This window comes from Plutella xylostella, chromosome 4, assembly GCF_932276165.1.
Source record: "Plutella xylostella chromosome 4, ilPluXylo3.1, whole genome shotgun sequence".
NCBI lineage: Eukaryota > Metazoa > Arthropoda > Insecta > Lepidoptera > Plutellidae > Plutella > Plutella xylostella.
In genome coordinates this window covers 7,751,277-7,766,571 of record NC_063984.1, presented here as the reverse complement: position 1 = coordinate 7,766,571, position 15,295 = coordinate 7,751,277, and the positions used below count along the sequence as shown (strand labels likewise).

Sequence of the window (15,295 nt, the reverse complement as noted above, 5' to 3'; positions counted from 1 at the left end):
GTCGTGTTATCTATGTTGTGAATGGTAATATATTTTTCTTTATTTCCCCGCGACCTCAAAAGCTTTTACTCAAGTCAACTATTACGTTTTCTCTTTACTGTTTTAAGTAATGTCATTGCAGATACGTGAGGCAAAAGGGACTCGTGAGTACTAACGAAATCACTCAACGCCTTTAGGAGTGTGTGAGGAAACGTCCATAGAACATTCTTTGTAGAAAACAAAGAGAATTATTTCCTAGCCCTTGCTAAGAGAGAAAAGAAAAATATTTGCTCTTTTTAAGAAAACCTCTCACGTATTACTAAATAACATCAGTGTCAATACGGGTCATGTGAAAAAGTTAACAGGGCTTATTGTCGGAAGGGTCACAAGTCGCGGAGTGATAAATAACCAGTGGGGTTATCGCGAAGTCAAAACGAAGTAACATTTACGAAGTAATATGTGTCAAATCCAATACATTTTGATCCGAAAATCATTGTCAAAACAAGTTCGCGATAGGGCTGCCCGTTGCACTGTTCCAAATTTAAATATTTTAAAACTAAAAAAAGGGAATCTAATTCTTTGAAGCAGCCAGTGTGCGGTGACACAACAATGCGGCGATCCGATGACGTGAAATTTTATTACTGTGCCTGATGGTCCAGCCCCCGCGCACCACACACACCCTTGATGTCCTTTTTCAAGAGGATTAACTTGTAATCCCACAGGAAGACCGATATCATTCATTAGAATAAAATTCCTAGCTTTATTACGTCTGACATAATGTTTTCCATCCGCTTTTAAATGATTTCCATAAGGGGAGTGAAACGTGCGACTATTCCGACCAACATTATTGGTCGCATTCAGACGCGCTTATTGATATTAACGGTCGCGGCGGCAATGCTTACAAATTTTCCTCATTTCGATGTAAATTATTTAAGTGGTAATTGAAAAATATTATAATAGCGAGCGCGCTTTAAACATAAATTGTCGTGAAAATAAGATTTAACAGTTTGTCAGTCTCGTGACGGGAGTCTCGGGTTCGAAGCTCAGGTTGATCCACAACGTGCCGTGATCAAACAAACCAATTACCCGTAATTCAGGTGGCAGGTTGCTTTGTGCACTGAAATTTATGACTTATCTATATTAGAATAGGGTAAAGACAATGTCGTGCCCGGGCGGTTTCGATGAGCCGTGGTATTAAACCTAGATTACCGTTTGGCGTTTCCGCCTCGCTGAATAATCAACGGGACTATATTAAGGCTATCAGTCACAGGGAATATCTGTCCGGTGTGACGTCATTACGGTCGCTTCGTTCGCTTATTCTCTGTATTTTAAACAATGATTCCATTTGTAGGACTTCTGACATCAGCTAAAAAGGTATTACTGTTATTATATGCTTGGCACATAAAAAAGTACAAACGCGAACTTAATGCTAGTAGCATTCTGTACCAGTTAACCTATATGTATGTGGGATTTATCGTTTTGTAATATTGAAGAATTATATATTTTTTATCGGTTTTATTATGAATATTCAAAATTAAAAACCCTTAGATGTTATAGTAAAAAATACTTCAATATATTTTTACAAAATAAACAACGTACGAACTCAAAAACATGCACTTTCCACCGCGTTTTTCCTAAACTTTTTTGCGTACGCAAATACGATCAAAAACGAATTAAAATATGTACCTGTATAGAGTACCTAGATAGGTTTATTTTTTACGGCTATCCACGTCGAATATTGGTCGTTAAATGTGATTAGTGGGCGCGGGCGGAGTCGCCGGCGATCACACTGTTGACCGGACAAATACAGGGGGAGTATAAATGGAAATCGCCTTTTCGCCCCACTTCTCTTTGTTTGAAGAACGTTAGATATGTTAAGCTGTCATGTGTGTAGAGACATTGTGGATATACACTTACTCAGATCAACTACAAATAGATTCGCAATCGCCGTGTGCACTATTCTCTTTCTCACTCAAACCATAGATGTTGCCGACAAAAAAATAAAACCTAAATATGGGGAAATTTAACTTATCATAATAACAAAAACAAAACTAGAGTATATCGTCGGTTGATAGGAAAAAGACACTAAAGGCTAATTTTTCAATAGCCAGACAAAAGTTTTGCTGGGAAATAATTTTGATGCTGTTGCGTCTCAATGTTTCTCAATGTTTGTATTACCCAGATAACATTTATCTGAATATTGAAAAATCAGCCTTAGTGAGTTTTTCCTGTCAACCGACGATATAAGAAAAAAAACTTTACTCATACTTATTTGATTTCAATATAATTATTTAATATACACAAACTGAGTGGATTGTATAATTCATTGTCTTCGTCCAATCGAAACAATCCTCTTCAAAATGTGCCGAACACAATTTTTGTATGTTTCCTTGGTTCCCAATTTGTGCGACCGGTAATATCTATCCATTTTCTTGATATTTTTTTTTCTGTCGGAAACCTATGAAAGAGATAAATGGATGAGCATGAGCATTATAATCGTGGGCCAAATATGTGATGGGGTTTTTTTAAAAGGAAACACGTATTTCGTATCAATACAATAAACTTTATATTATACAGAAGAAATCACACATGGAAGAAAAAAAAGAAACGAACGTTTCCTCACAATGAGAGGCACCTCATTTGAAAGAGGAGAATGACTTCTACAAAATACAATCTTCACAAAAACCGAATTCGTGCGCCCCATTTGTAAACCCAACCCGAGTCCGTTACAATTTCTAGTATTTTCTTTGCATACTATAATATTTGTGGGTAAAATAAATTTTCAATAACTTGCAACACCATGTGATTTGTTATGATATGGTACCTCGTAATTTTTACTTAAAACTGATACTAAAAGACCTTACAGTATTAAAATTAGTATCGTTTTATATTAAAATCGAGCCAATAGATAGTACTATGATGAATGTAAGCTTGTTAAACATGATAGTATCTACTTACATGTGAAAATATATCTCATCCATCATTCCATCGTGTTTTCGTTCAATATGCTCTGTACAACCGAACAAAATCCATCCACCCATGTCACACACTCGTTAAGTGATGATAATAGTCTAATAAACTTAATAAACACCCACAAATCACTAGCAAATCAAAAATAAATAGCATTTAGAAAATTTTGTTGTAACTGTCAGCCTTTGTTTGGCACAGATTTTTCATTTGTTTCATTGTTTGGCACAGAGAACTGACGTAAACAGGCGCCACAGCAAAAAGGACAAAAAACATTTACAGCTTAACGTTTCTTTCTTACGCTTAATGTAGCTAAGCGTCTCTTTTTCGCAATGTCAGAACTGTCACGATTATACCCCTGTGTACACTTACGATATTTTTTCTCAGTGTAATATACCGAAGTTAAAATTTATGTGAAGAGTCAAACGTATTATTAAATTGACTTCATGATAAAAAAATAAACGGAGAGAAACAGCGGTGCAATCGAATAGAAACATTAATAAGTCCGCATATCTCAATTATTATTTTTGCTGTTCGACCGAGTACGGCGCTGCCCGCGGCGCAAAGATAATATGTTTGCATTGCAGCGGACACAACGGGGATTTTTACAAGCCACGATCCGACACCGGCCGATTGCGTGCCGCAACCGCGGTGCACCCGCCCCGAATATCAACGCACCCGCAAAATATATTGGGATATTTTCAGGTGAACGCACTCTCTATTATCCATAGACTACCGAACCACCAATGTCACTCTTTATACCATATCCGCATGATACATTTTCGAACGGGTCAGTGGCGAATCTAGCCTGATATTGGATGTTACAGCCGATCGCTCCAAACATCTGATAAACAGCGTGGCTTCGCGTTTTGTAATCCTGGACTACAGTTAATTGCTATATCAAGTGGGATAATTACGCCGTAGTTGCGAGCCGTTAACAAAACAGAACCAAATGATTACGCGGATTTGTTAAACTTTGTTATATTTTTTGCAGTAAAGCTGATGAGATAAAAGACTACAATAAATCAGCTACTTTTATATCATTAAGAAACCTAAACGAAAAGGAAATGGTATGTTTAAATATTACTATCACACTGACCGAAAGTGGGCACAGTGCGTAATAATACTTCCAAAGCCTTCAAAAAAGTACTCCATCTACTACTATTTCTGTTTTTAATTACGACAATATAGATTTAACTGTAAAAAGATATAATATCAATAATAAATCACTGATTCAATCACTTTTGTAGGAAAGTGCTACGCCGCTACGAATTACGTAGCCCAGTGCTACGATGCGTAGCGCGTAGCACATTGCTACGAATACCCGTAGCCGTTGTAGCATCAATCTCAGTGCTAAATAATTAATTCCTACCTAATCTAATTACTCTTATGTGTAATTGTATTGCCTTTGAGGCTGCAATATAATTAGCTAATGAAACTGTGCGTAACTTATGTGCGTCTTTGCAAATTACTTTTAAATTATTTAGTGCTATGTCTATTAAACTGGGTGCCGTAGTTCCTTGATTTTATTTGCGAAAACTATTTTATGCGACGGCAAAAGTTTAGGTATGAGTTAACTTAAGGCTACAAAATACTAAAATACTGATTTTTAGTTAAATGTCAGGCATTAGCATGACATTCACGTTGAAAAATTTCTCATCACTTGTCGTTTAAAACTAGTTAAAGCTCTATCAACTGTAGGAACCTTCAAGATAACACGAGATCAGGAGCGTCTTGCTTGCAATAATAATTAATCTTTGTGTTAATTAGCGTAGCAGCCGTTCTCGTAAATCAAGAATAGGGTGCTTCGCAAGCGGTCTTCCTAATATAGCGTGTTGCAAAAACGGTATACTAAAGTGAGTTTTTGTGCAATTTGATTACACATACAGTGCAAAATAAAATAAAGTTTGTTTTACCGTAATAAATTTCAAAACAAAAAGTTATGACTCCTATAAGATGAAATTTTGGGTCATTATTGAAAAAGTTGAAATAAAAAAATCTCAATAACCTTGGTTTGGTTTAGAATAAATTCATGACCTCGCCTCTCATGGAAACAAATAACGGTCCTTGTATCGAACACCCTGTATTTTATTCAAAACATTAGGATGACATTGAAAAAGTGCAATAGTTTAGAATTTAATAACATAAAACTCAATATAGATAGAGAATAAAAGAATAAAATCACTTTATAGTTATTGCATGTCGTATGTAGCATGGATTTTAATAGGTACTTATCTTCAAGTATTTGTACGCCCTGTGGCAATCATAGCATAGACTTTGATAGCATAGAGGACCTTTTTATATTATTTACCACCTTACCATTTAACCTGTGTTAAACAAATAAATAATTTTAAATTTGAATAAATTGAGATGTGATTGGAAGAACCCGAACAAGTGCGTCGTCAGCATTGGAGGAATCAAACTGCTCAACTTTCCGCGCAGTCCCAGTGTTTCATTGTTACACTTGGAGTAAACCAACAGACGGCTTGTAATACGTCACTTTACACTCTGTTGCGATACTCTGTAACCTAGGCTGCGTTCACAGTAGCAAAACATTTGCCTGAACTTTCCGAAGGCAAATCAAATTTTGTTGTAAAACAAAAAATATCAGCTTACCTCTCTGTTAAATAAATATGTGGGGACATCTCACACACGGCCATCCGACCCCAAGCTAGACAGAGGCTGTGTTATGGGTATCGGACAGCTGATATATCTACACAAGTACATATATCGATACATATTAAATATAAATAACAACACCCAAGACCCGATTACAAATTTCTGTCTTTAAACAAATATCTGCCCCAGCCGGGAATCGAACCTTCGGCTCAGCAGTCAGGGTCACCAACCACTACACCAGTCGGTCGTCAGCTATTTCGTTTTCCACTATTTTTGGTCCATCCTATAATGATATTTAATCAGTATTTAAGGTAGGTAGATTTATTTTACCTTATCCAACCTCTCGCCTAGAAGAAACTTGAAAAATAACGCATAATTAATTACGTACCTATAGTTTGATGAAGTTAAAGGTATAGCAAAGGTTCATATTTCCCATAAATTGTCTAAGGCTAGAGACTAAAGCGTCTCAGGTACCCTATGTAATTACCTGGCTTTACGGTGCCTTGTTCTTATGCGTAACTACGTAACTCATTTCTTCTTACTTTTAAGTAGAATTTTACGCCATTTTTTATATTCTTTACGTAAAAAAGAGTGCATAACTGTTGAATGATTATAAAATACATATATTTTTAAAATTATAAGTAAAAAATTAAACGAATAATTTTAAAAACAAATGTGAATTTTATTTCCTCTATGTTTGTACTATTTAATAATAAGAAACTCAAACTCAAACTCAAAATTTTTTATTCATCGTAAAAATATAAAATTTTCTGATGAACGTCAATTTTTACAAACTACTCTCCGTTCGGATAAGGGGGGCTCTTTCTGTCTAAGGAGAAGAACGGAGGCAAGAAACTCCTGAGCCATCTTTTCAAAAAAAGACTTAATACTAGTTAGTATACAGTACTTATAAGCTTAATAATAATTATTATAATAATATGAGCAGAGCTAACTATTTATCACAGCCATGCATTAACGTCCTCTAAGTAATCATCAATTTTATAATAAGCTTTTTTACAGAGTTTCTCTTTAATGTAACACTTAAACTTATTCTCTGGCATTTGAGTAACTTCTGTTGGAAGCTTATTATAAAATCTAATACAGTATCCTAAAAACGATTTATTAACTTTCGCTAGACGCATCGCTGGAAGAGCCAGCTTGTGCTTGTTCCTAGTATTAATGTCATGATTACTGCCAATTGTATCAAAAGTTGAAATATTCTTTCGTACATACATTTAATTGGAAAAAATGAACTGACATAAGAAATATAGAAATATAAGAAATATAGTGTTCCTATATATGGAGAGTCGTTTTCAAAGAGCAGCCACTTCCAGAAAGTTGGGGCATTGTCGTGACAGTGCGTATGACATGTTTTGTTAAAAACTCTTACCGCTAATTAAAACTGTGCTTGGTTTTGACAATTTAAGTTCAGTTTTACATAGTTTTACCTTGCTGCTCAAGCTCAAGCTGTACTTGTTGTGGTTTAAAATATTGAAGATTGCAGTATACATTTACATTTACAGAAAAATAGTAACAAATAAAGAAGCTTCTGAGAATAATCTAAATCGATTATTTTCTCTCGGATACTAAATATACTCGTAAGTTTTTTTATAATGATTTCGATAAAATAATACCGGTAAAAAGAAATGTTGTTCAATTAATATCAACAAAATAATATAATAAAACTCAGAACTAGTCATGAAGACGGCATTGTTTTAACACCACCACAAAAAATCAAAGCTGCAAATCCCTACAAGAGATATCGATGCAAACTAAGGAGCTTTTGATCCGGAAGAGCGTACGTAGAATATTTTCTAATCAACATTCAAAGAGCGGCGCCTCAGACGCTGTCATCATAAATTACATATCAAGTATGTGGAGGCGGCTTTATGAAAAATGTTTTCGTAACGCCGGCCTTAGGTAGCGGCTAAACTTGGGGAAAATGTTGTAAATACTGCCTGAAATATTAGCCCATAAGTTGGTAAGCGTGATTGGATTGGAAAAGCTTTTTCACAGAGTTGCGAAAGTTTTTTTGGGATTGAAGTTAAACGTTTCGTCGATACTTTAATATTATACTCCTTTTACCTAAGTGAAGAAGATTTTTACTGAGATCTTGTTTACATTGATATACTTATGCCGTTAAAATTTTGACTTTTTATGTTAGCCAATTTATTGTTACATCAATACTGATGCGGTCCGACCTCTTTCAATAGCTCGCCAAGCGAAACCTAATCGCTTAACTAGTCCTTCTATCAATGTCTACGTTACTGCATCACACTTCATAACTGTTTGGCGACCTTTGTCAGACTTTATAGATTATCCACGGTTTTTTTGTCAAAACCTTGACAACGCATTCCAATCTAATGCTGGATGCGCCTAAAATAGGCCGATGTAAAATATTAAATAAGAGCCACGAGTTCCACCACGGGCTCTTGATGACGGATAGCAAAAACGTCAGGTCTATTCGGGAAACCGTATTGGATGTCGCATAGCCTCCAAAGAGGTAAGCTGACGAGGTCGTATGGATTTCAGGTTTAATCCGGCGGCGGCAGGTACAAACGACGCGCATCAGTCGCCGCTGCGACGCGGGAGTCACTGCGTCATTAATAGCCACGTCACTGGACGGAAGGCTATTGGAGCTTTGCCTTCAAATGCAGGTGATTGAATGTGAGGTATGGAGGAGTAAAGCAGCCGAACCAGCTAACAATACTGAATTGATACCGTTGATGTTTTTGTATGGTTTTTAGTACTAATATTTTTGTGTAAATGTCATGATTATTATATTATCAAACAATTAATAATGCATATGATATGTTGCATGCTATGATACCCAAAATAGTAATATTTATGAGAAATTTGAAATTGTATCAAAGTTAAAATAACTGCGTACGGTGTGTAGGTTGAATTTCTATTTGCGAAGCCATGTTCAAACGTTATTCGAATACATAACACGTTTCTAATAATAGAACTAACATTGAGTCGCAAATAAATGGTGTCACGGGACCCGGTGAATGAATGAATGCATTGAGAAATTCCCGGTATCAGTGAAAAGGCCGCGAGCTGCTCTCATCCGGGCCGTAAGCGACACGCAACGTGTAGCGATATTCCGCCTGTTGGCCAATTTAGTGGGTCATGAAGCTTGTTTGATCAATGTACCTAAGTTGGATTTATTTATTTTACAATATTAGGAAAACTTAACTAATTTAATATGTAGATAACAATGAAAGAGTAACTTACGTTGCACAAGTATCCACCTCTAGGTAGATAAGTTAGGTAGTAAGATTGCAGAAGAATAATAGGCTCCCCGTGTTACATAGGTACCTTTATGGCTAGTATAGTCAGCAACTGACATCTAATCTTACTGGGTAAACTTTTCACCATACTTTTCTTTTTTGTGTTCCAACATTAATATTCCCATTGTTTTTAAAACACAACAAATCTGAATTGTTGTTATTGCAAAACCTTTATAAATTTCCATCGCAAATATTCGCACCCGATTTCATAATTAAGCTAATTAAGTGATAAATAAATGTTGTACGCTTCAGCATTCATGACGCGCGCATCATTACGGCAGGTTGCAGCTCATGTAGGTCATAAAGACAGCGGCTACTCATCAAGCTCTCGATATTTCACTCGCTTGCATCACTGCATACGAGAACGCAGTGTGTTTACTTCTTGTTTAATTTTTTTTTGTTTTTTATTATTTGTTTTAAAAGCTTCGAGTGCAAAAATATTTTAGGCTACGAGCTACGAAAGCGTTGCTACAGCGTTGCTACAATATTGTGTAGCGCGCCGTAGCAAACTTCGTAGCACTTCGTAGCAATATTCGTAGACAATAAACGCCGGGTAGGACGATCCAAAAGTTCGTAAATCGTATTTAAAATTTACCTTACAGCATAACACACCTAGCAGGTCTCTCAACTGCTCGCCAGTGTACACTGTGGTACATTACAGACGAGCATTGCGGCAGACAACTGAAGTTAATTGGATGCGCTCACCGCTGCAGCCCATGCTATGAAATATGAAACAGCCTCGGCCTGTTTCCAGGTGGCTGGTGTCCCATTATCTCTCCTTCACCAGTGACGGAGTGACCCGGCCGAGCGTGGCCAGTGGCACGCAGATTATTGAATGTTAGTGAATAGGCCTGATATGACTCGATTGAGTAAGTGACGATGTATTTTTATATTAGTCTGATATATAGATTGGAAATAATTTGTCTATTAATAAACACATACAATTTCTAAAATTCATTAATTAAGTTTTCTGATATTTAAAGAAAGTAACGCACTTTTACATACATAATGAGACTGAGTGAGACTGAAAAATGTTGATTGAAATAAATACACAAACATATTAAATTAGATGGCCAACAAGCCTACCCGGCTTAACAGAGAAAAACAAACAGCTTATGAAGATGAATCAAGTGATCGGGTCCGATCCCGGCCGCTTATCGATGCCGTCCGTCCGGCGCGGCGGCCGGTCCGGTAAGCCGCTCGTACCCACTATGTGTGAAATTGAAATTAAAACTGTATTAAACTGGAAATAGAACGCGGCTATTTCAGTACGGCGGTGGCGGCTGAACGATTTTTCGGTGGTTGATTTTTGCACTGTTTCGCGATGATGTTGATCGCGCAGTTTGCGTGCGGTCTCGTTAGTCAATTAAATTGGTGGATTTATTATTGTTTTTGTAAAAAAATGTGAACTTATCACTGAAATTTCTTATTTAATATGTTAAATTTTTGTAGGATTGTACTTGTACTACTATCACTATTCCTTACTTTACATAATAATATGTTGTTTGATTTATAGTTCACCTATAAAGCCACAGAGTATACAGCAGCTAGCGTATAGCACTCAGACATAACACAATAATAAATTATTTTTAATATTGGAATTCCCACAGAAAAGCTTTAAGTGCGATGGAAAGATGCGTGAGTGAGCTACTAATTTATATAAATCACTTCAGATCAAACTGAGATATCATAGATCTGAAAACGAATCCTGTAACAACTTAATACCCCTCTAAAGTCACTAGACATCACAGATAATCCGTCTTATAACAGGGCACCACATCATAGAGCATCGCAGAGACAGTGGCTCCTCGTCCGAAGTGGATTTATGAGCGTCGAGATAAACTGTCGGCCCCCGGACCATGCTTCTCAGTGACAGGGGGGTTACTCCATACTGACGAAAAAGAAACACACGAGAGCTGTCGTGCAATCGGCACGTTTCATACAACGAGATAGAGTTGTGGCTCGCGACGCAGCGTTCCGAAACTTCGTTTTTCGTCGTATAGAGTGACCCCCTAGACCCCTGCAGTGCCGATAACGATTGCCTTCTTCACAAGATCACGGTGGGTTCTGGTGTTATTGGGATCTAGTGTGTTCAATTGAACATTGATGTCGGTTCTAATGGCACGTAATTTAATTTAGGCCCAAAAAATATATCATAAGAGAATAAGCGTGGTGTTCCATATTTGATAAATAAATAAATAAATAAATAAATAAATAAGCTGAAACCTTTGGTAGAGGATTTTTTTTTAAATTACAAAGATATGCGGTGTATGCATCTTTTCGATATGAGTGTATTGTCACGTCCTCAGCCGCCGAGAGTGACTGTGGTCGGTTATGTTAAAAATGACCTTTGTAAGACTTTATTAATATGGCTAGCGTTGTTAGCCTTATTATATGAAAATCTGCTTAGTGACACTATTTATTAGCCTAATGAAACAAAACGAAAATCGATTCAGCCGTTTGGGAGCACCACTTCTACAGACAGATAAATACTGCGTAAGTACGGTGGCCTGCGCCTAAAAGTATACAGGCGGAGTTTTTATAATAGCGATCCCTGATGATGAAGGGACTAGCTACATCGGTTATAAATCCGGGGATGTGTTGTGTATGATGTGTGTAGCAGTGGTGTTTATGTGGATGTGCTTGAGCAGCATGTGAGCTTGAGATCACTATTTTAAAAACTCCGCCTGTATAATTTTAGGCGCAGGCCACCGTACCTACAATATTTTACTGAACTACATACTTATTATTATGTATGTCCTTGAACACATTTATGTAGCTCCGAAATAAATTGTTTTTCCCGTAAGACAACACTACAGTAAAAACAACATCTTAACCTTATTTAATCAAGGTAAACGCGCTAAAACCAGCAAGTTTTTTCAAAGACCCCAAAAGTTAGGAGAAATAACGTCGTAAGAAATAAATTTAAAGAAGTAAGTAATAAGTACCAAAATGTTGAGAGTAAGTTAAGAGTGGACGGCGCGGTGAGTCTCTAAATTAGTGCCAAGACGGGCGAAGTCACGCGTAAACATCAAAACTTGTCGCGTCTTGTCGCCCCCACTCCCTGTCGCCGTGCCATAGAGTTACAAATGTGTAGACACAAAATAATTATATATTTTTAATAATTATTTTTTATGTATCAGGTAAGAAGGGATTTAATTTAGCAAAAAGCAGATAGTGGCTTTGTAAGAAATTTCTTTCACAGATAGCGTTAGTTTAGTACCTGTTGATGTTGTAGGTAATTTCAGTTTCTATTAACAAGTGAATTAAAAATTTCTGTACATGTACAACTCAATTCATATTGCGTAGCAAAATTAGGTACCTGCATAAAAGTATTAAAATGACTTAAATTTCTAAAAGTGTAATTTCTTCTTGGCAATATAATCCGCCTTTGTATGCAAATATTTTAAATCTGTTTATAATTTTGTTTTGTGTAATTTGTCTATTTTGTGTTCAATAAAGTGTAAATAAAAATAAATAAATAAACACTTTACAACGGGGCGGTACAGTAAAAAATATACGGAAAAAATAATATAATATGTCAGCCATTACACGCAGTATTTAAGTATGAACTCAGAGAAATACACGTAACAACTGGTTTATATATTTTTTATAGCAGGCAGAAAATGCCTCTGAAATATTCAAGCTTTGACACGGGAAGTGTTTTTATCGTTTGGGATATTGTGGAATATTTCACAGTAAAGGTGTTTTATTCATAAATACAATCTGATAACTGTATATGTACAATTGTACAAACCTATCCGTTTTTTGGTCCACAAATATTACATATAAAGTGTACAAAGGTGAAGGTGGTAGTGCTTAAAAGCATTTGTTTTATTTTATATTATAGACATTTGATAACAGTGAAAAAATACCTACGTGCCAAGTTCTAGCATTATATTATACTCTATGGCCGGTGCAGGATAACTTTCCCGCCAATATCAAAGCTCTATCTAAACTTGTAGTATTAGTTTTGTTTGAAGTGTTTTAAGTATAAAATAATATTGCAAGCAGACATGTGCTTTCAGATATTAAATTAAATTGCAACATCCGAAGAGATGCCATTTCAAGTATTTTAATTGCCATATTTTATACAACATTTTTAGTAGCTTTTAACAAGTTCGACGAAAACATTTTCTAATAAGTTGGGTGGTATCTTAACACATTGAGATACGTTTTCTGTGTGTTGGAATGTGCGTGTTTTCTATACAGATGGAGATACTTATAAACAGCGTTCGGATACGCATTTACGCAACACGTAGCGTGATGCGTGGAAGTGTGAGAACATTCCGATTACAATACGTTTAATAAAAAAAACCCAGATTACCTTCAAAACAAATAACAGACCCTTAACAGTTTATTAAACCGAACAACATTATTTTCGTAGCCGATCGTAACTTATGTTCCGAAATAAATATGCAAAACGTAGTCTGATAGCCGCCGCCGCCGCCGCCGCCGCCGCCGCCGCCGCCGCTGATTGCACGCCCGGCTCACATGAAGTTATTTACGCGGCCGCGGAGGACAACTTTTTAATGGCGCGATAACAGACCGCCCGAGACCGCTAAATCTCGACCTCATAAATACGTTATGTAAACCCACCCTAATAATTAGTCGTGGTTACGGCGTGTGGTTAAGTTTTATGATTCCGCGCTTAAGTGGGGCCGGGCTGTTCAGAAAAATACCCCTTAATTTGTCTGCAGAGGCAATGAAGGGGGAACTGTTATGTTTCTTCGAAGCATCTCTACCCCTTTATTTTTCTACGTTTTAAGACGATTGGATTTTCGTAGACCCTCGTAGCGGCGTAGCGGATCGCATTCAATATGTAATATGTGCGCTCTATGTCTGACTTTACCTCGACCTTTGTTTTGTTTATTTTAGCCGCTTATACTGCTGCAGATAACACAATCGTATTTTTTGTAAATTGGCTATTTGCTATAGATCATTCCATGATACGAACACACATTAAAATTGTATGTAGGTAGTTATTTGTTTCAAAAGTTACTCGAGGCTATAAAAACGCAATCGCACAAAGGTTACGATTACAGTTGTGAAATCCTCTGAAACGCTCATTTTAAATTCCATTACCTGTGCTTGGCGAACTCACCCTACTTAACTATAAACTCGTTAGCGCTATCGCCGGGCGGCATTGTTTACGAGCATTCAACATAAAGCATGAATTGTCGACGGGCCGGGGCGCCAACAGACGGCGGCGGGGGCGGGGGCGGCCGCGGGGGCGGGGGGTACCTGCAACACGCCGCGAAGCACCACGCTGCTGCTGCCACTCACTGCACCTCGGTCGACCTTCAACTTCACTGCAACTTGTACGATACTTTCAAAGTTTCTGCGAACTGTTCCGGGAGCGAGGACACGGGAGGACCGAGACGGGGGCGCGCTGAAGCGGTTGTGGCGAAGCTAGTCGTGGGGAGGGACGAAGCGCGTGCGGCGCACTCGGCTACTCAGCTTACAACGAGTACAGCGACGAAGCGAAATACGGAGTCATGCGGTCAGCCAAAAGGACACAAACCTACTGGCGGCTCGGCAGCGGCAGCGGCGGGCAGGGGGCGGCGGCGAGGAGGCGCGCCATTGGCCCGCGCAGGCACGCCTCCGCCACGCCGCCGCGCCGCTGCCGCCGACCTCGCCGGCGCCGCCAGCCGCCGCCACCAGCCCGCCATCACCCGCCACTCCACACCACACAGCAACCAACAAACTTACCACTCATTTCCACCTTCCAAACCCTTTCAGGAAATACTTCAACAAACTTCGAACGTTTCATACACTGACTCGATTATTTGTGTGGCACACACTCGGGAAATCGGTCGACGATCTTCATTTAAAGATCTATTAACGGCGGATGAGGGGTGGAAAGGAATTCAAAAGAGCGTGCGGCAGCGATCGGAGGCGCCTCACGTGCCGCGACGGAAACCGCTGTGGCAGCGATCCGAATAACTACACACTGCACTGCGCACTTTCGAACTGCTTTTGGACAAATATTATGTCTCTTTAGGACGCTTAATTTTTACACTCAGGCTTATCGGGTATGAATAAAAAATTACCCATGTCTAGGTACCTATCTGTCTACTATATAAAAAATAAGCATACATTATAGCCGCTATATGGCTGTTTGAAATAGTTTAACTGCAGTTTAGCCGGAACCCGCGTAGCACCTGCACCACTACGGCTACACGCTCGGCGGCAAGTCGTTTATTTCCGCAGCTCATTACGCGCCGCTCGACAAACTCGAGCGAGTTTCGACAGCACTTGTATCGAGGCGTCGAGAGCGAAGGCCGGGGTGCCGCAGCCCGCTGCCGCCTCATTTGTTTCCACTAATGAGTAGATTGGATCAATTGGTGCAGCAGTTAGATACTTACATGACTAGTGAAAACTTATAAGTAGCTAGTGAAATGGAAAGTTGAAAAGAAGCTCATAACTATAACAGT

At 38.1% G+C, this 15,295-nt stretch overlaps 1 protein-coding gene across 1 annotated transcript in view; it reads right to left on the bottom strand.

The window, feature by feature from the left end:
- LOC105388924 (protein muscleblind) overlaps nucleotides 1-14,382 on the bottom strand; it is a 267,411-nt gene extending 253,029 nt beyond the window's left edge. Inside the window, exon 1 of the mRNA XM_048627309.1 lies at nucleotides 14,103-14,382. The gene's annotated coding sequence lies outside the window, so the exon portion shown is untranslated. The remainder of the gene's footprint in view (nucleotides 1-14,102) is intronic.
- Between the last annotated feature and the right edge of the window lie 913 nt (nucleotides 14,383-15,295).